The following is a 4,826-nucleotide window of genomic DNA, read 5'->3' on the forward strand; positions in this document are numbered from 1 at the left end:
ACACACACACGCACACCTGACACAGGTGAACACACACACACACACACACACACACACCTGACACAGGTGAACACACACACCTGACACAGGTGAACACACACACACACACCTGACACAGGTGAACACACACACACCTGACACAGGTGAACACACACACCTGACACAGGTGAACACACACACCAGACACAGGTGAACACACACACCTGACACAGGTGAACACACACACACACACACACACACACCTGACACAGGTGAACACACACACACCTGACACAGGTGAACACACACACACACACCTGACACAGGTGAACACACACACACCTGACACAGGTGAACACACACACCTGACACAGGTGAACACACACACCAGACACAGGTGAACACACACACCTGACACAGGTGAACACACACACACACACACACACCTGACACAGGTGAACACACACACACCTGACACAGGTGAACACACACACACACACACCTGACACACAGGTGAACACACACACACACACACACACCTGACACAGGTGAACACACACACACACACACCTGACACAAGTGAACACACACCTGACACACACACACACACACACCTGACACAGCTGAGCTCATACACTGAATATTTTTCTTACTCAGTATTTTTGTTTTGTCTTCAGTTAAAAATAATTACAATTCTTAAATTGATACATTTACTGGAGAAATAACTCAGTTATTAAGTCTTGTTTTCTGAAAATGTATTTAATTTTCTTGGTGACGCTGATAAAGGCAGACACACAATCTCCTGCTTGAACTTACTAAAATTATTGAGGTGTGTGCGCGTGTGTGTGTGTGTGTGTGTGTGTGTGCGCGTGTGTGCGTGTGTGTGTGTGTTCAGGGCTGCTGTGTGATCTGCTGTGGTCAGACCCAGATAAGGATGTTCAGGGTTGGGGTGAGAACGACCGCGGCGTCTCCTTCACCTTCGGCGCCGATGTGGTCAGCAAATTCCTGAACCGCCACGACCTGGATCTCATCTGCCGCGCGCATCAGGTGACTAAAATACACAACATCACTCAAATACACAACATCACTCGCATACACAACATCACTCAAATACACAACATCACTCAGTATTACCCCTGTGAGCGGTGCGGTCCCACCGGGGTTTAGAGTGTCAGTGACGTGACAGAACTGCCAGATTCGCGCGTTGGCTAGAAAGCACATATGAATATGTTTTATATCAGATACACATTGTGTAACTATAAAGTTTGCTCTATTTTCCTCCCAGTTCACCCGCCACTTTCAAACATGTATTTCGGGAGAAACTAATGAAGGCACGTGCTGTAAATCCGACAGACAGGACTCTCTGTGACGCAAACAAACATGGCGGTGCCCATCTTACGTTATAGATCAAGATCAAAATCACTTATAAAGGTTTTAAATGACAAAACGCACTTACACGTATTTGAGAATCGAAATATAAATATAGTTGATGACATGGTAAGCAAGTTTGTGAATATTTTTAATAAAAAAGGAAAAACTAAATAAAAGCGATAAGTCTGTTATCCAGAGGTAAGGTCCTTGCACACTGAGTCTGATATATGCGTTCTCCCGTATTCGTGATTCGGTGGCTCTGAATCGTCAAAATGCCTCTGAAACGCTTTGCTACGGATGAGAAAAACGCAGAAATCGAACCCGATCCAATTTTTTTTTTTTATGATGGACGAAAGTTTCGAAGGCAGTGTGTAAGCGTGATTGACACAACGTGAGGTCGTATTTATTTTTTAACATGAGAAAATTTTGGACGAGAATATTTTGGCTGTGGTGTGTCATGTGACAGATTTAACACGTCGCCATGGAAACAACAAGGGGAAACATTCGAAAGAAGCAGTCGCCGCTCACTCTAGTTAGAATCTTCTGAACTTGCACGTGAGAGGGTGAAGAGTTGTTGTTCTTGTTTTGCAGGTGGTTGAAGACGGCTACGAGTTCTTCGCCAAACGACAGCTGGTGACGTTGTTCTCGGCGCCGAACTACTGCGGCGAGTTCGACAACGCCGGAGGAATGATGAGCGTCGACGAGACTCTGATGTGCTCCTTCCAGGTGTCACATGACTTGCCTTCATACGCGGATCTAACGGAACATGTTTCTCCACAGAATCATATTTCACACAAAGAAAACGCCGCTTTAGGACAGTCTGAACGTTAACTCTAGCGCCACCAACTGTCCAAAGTTGCACTTGCATTTATGCTAACTTTTGAACTGTAAGGGCTAAATAACTAAATCCGATTGCCGATGACCATTTTGAATATTCCGGAAACCTACTTCTTCGATCTCATCCTAGACGTTTGATCCAATTTTTTACCAAAATTGGCTCACATCATCTTCAGACTGTGCTGGCAAAATGTTATTAAAAGATTTTTCATAGATCCAACCGTTCTTGTTTAGCGCATCACTAAAGCAAAAGATCATATTGACCCTATTTAAAGTCTTCTTTTTCAAAATTTTATTTGTTCATGTACTTTGATTTTGGAGAGAAATGTGACTCTGGTGTGTTTTTGTGAAATTCGCTTATGAATAATCCATATGGGAACTATTCACAATTATTTCGGAAATTATGTTTGTCATGCTTTGGTAAAAGAAATTATTATTATTTCAACTTTTTATGGCCTTATATTGCATAATTATGACTTTTTAAGTCATAATTTTGACTTTTCTTCTCATATGACTTAGTATGTCATTATTATGATTAACCAAAGCATGATTTTTGCATGAACGCATGAAATGGCCTTTCGTACATTTTCCATATCGCTTTAACATGTTGACTGAAGCTGTTTCTCGTTGTTGTTCTCAGATCCTGAAGCCGTCGGAAAAGAAGGCGAAGTATCAGTACGGCGGGATGAACTCCGGGCGCCCTGTGACTCCGCCCAGAACGGCCACGCCCCCGAAGAAGCGCTGAGGGGGCGGAGTCTCGGCCCGAACGGCCACGCCCCCGAAGAAGCGCTGAGGGGGCGGAGCTACAACACGCGTGAACCGGCATGAAGACTGTCTTGAAAATACAAATGATGTAGTTAAAACACGCTTTGGGTTTTCCTGAAGACACACTGGCTTTGGTTTGTTTGCTCTGAGCTCACTGTGTGCTGCTTTGATTTGCTTCTGTGTCTGTAAACGTCACGTTCTTCACAGTGTTTAAACACATTTCTTTTGAGCTTTTTTCTCGCTCTGCATCTAATAACAGAAGGGTTTACATTGACTAGGTCTTTTCTAGTTGATCATGTCACTCTTCGAGGCCTGTTGGAGTCAGACAGGTTCATAACATCTGGATTTTCAGTAAATAAAGTTGAACAAACCTCCGTGTGTTTTATGAAGCGTCTTCAGAACGTGTCCGTTCACAGAAAGTGTGTTCTTCAGTGGTGACGGAGGAACAGGTGTGTGTGTGAGGATCGAGTAAATGTTACCTAAAGATTCTTGGAAGTGTTCATTAAAACTCATTAATACTCAAACAGCTGAAATAAGCCGAAGATAATCTGCAAAATCATCTTTGACCCCTGAAGGATCCAGTGGCTTAAAGAGTTACAGTGGTTTAGAATGAAGTGTTTGCTTTTACAAGAGATTGTGTGTGAGTGTGTAGTTTAATAAATTGTAAGCAATTTTAAAAACTAATAATGTTTCATAACATTTGCACAAAAACATTATTTATACTTCGTCCATGGAACGTTTTTTCCTACAATGTGTTTGTCTGACGTTTTTATTTTTTAAAATATTACTAGTTTCAGAACGTTCAGAGAACATTCAAAAGTAATTAACGTTCACATAATGTAATGTTTCCTTAACGTTCACGTAACCAAGAAGCAAAACGTTTTTAAAACTTAAACTAGAGGTTTAGAACATTCATAACTTAGTAGGAACATTAGCAAAACGTTCTTATAGCAGTATATTGCTAGCTGGGTTGATGTGTGCAGTCGTAACCAAAAATAGTTTCAGGGAATGTCGATTAAATTACACATTACATGAATAGAACTTCCAACGAAACGTTTATCAAGTAAAGTTTTTCACTTTTTTTGCACTAAGCTAGCAAAACAGACGCGTGGTCGAGTTTCAGCTCTAGTCCCACGCGCATGCGCAGATGCAGCAGTGATGCGCCGCCAGGTGGCGCTGTAAGCCTGTTATATGCGGTTCAGATGCGCGTTATTTCTCCACATCTGTCTGTGTTTGTGTGAATTAACATCACTTAATCAGTCCGAAAATGAACCATGCTTTTAATGCACCAAGGTTTTACTCAGATTTTTACATTAAAAACCTGTTTGAAACCCGTTTTTAATACAGCATTTGCAGTAAAACCGATTAACTACAATATTAACCGTGGTTTTACTACAGCATTTGCACTATAAAACCATATAGTAGGCTACGATACAAAATTAAGTAACTATGTTTTAACTATGCCTTTTGAAGTGAAATCATAGTAACTACAGAATCATGTTTTCAAGCTGGTTTTATTTTGTAGTAAACCACAATAAACACATAAATATGGTTTTACTGTAGTATGCTGATCAAATACTGTGTGACAAACAATTAGGCATGATTTTATGAAGAAATCATTTTGTAAATTAAATTGGCTTTTTTGTCGCTGTTCTTCATGAAAGTTTCCCAGAATGCAGTGTTTCGTCCTCTGTTTGTTTTCTGTGATGCGTTACGCTGGTTAATAAAGCGTCTGACAACTGAAGACAGTCACAGGTCTGAACATGAAGAAGTCCGTGTGTGTGTGTGTGTGTGTGTGTGTGTGAGAGAGAGAGAGAGAGAGAGAGAGAGAGAGAGAGAGCGAGAGAGACGGGCCGGCGCAGACAGATCTGGCT

At 41.6% G+C, this 4,826-nt stretch overlaps 1 long non-coding RNA gene across 1 annotated transcript; it reads left to right on the forward strand.

The window, feature by feature from the left end:
* The first annotated feature begins 741 nt into the window (after positions 1-741).
* On the forward strand, positions 742-3,326 carry LOC311079419. Its single transcript, XR_014605404.1, has 3 exons — positions 742-1,026; positions 1,942-2,076; positions 2,828-3,326. It is a non-coding gene; the product is annotated as an uncharacterized lncRNA (long non-coding RNA).
* The last annotated feature ends 1,500 nt before the right edge of the window (positions 3,327-4,826 follow it).

The sequence above is a fragment of the Abramis brama genome (genome assembly GCF_963993115.1).
Source record: "Abramis brama genome assembly, chromosome: 3".
NCBI classification, from domain to species: Eukaryota; Metazoa; Chordata; class Actinopteri; order Cypriniformes; family Leuciscidae; genus Abramis; species Abramis brama.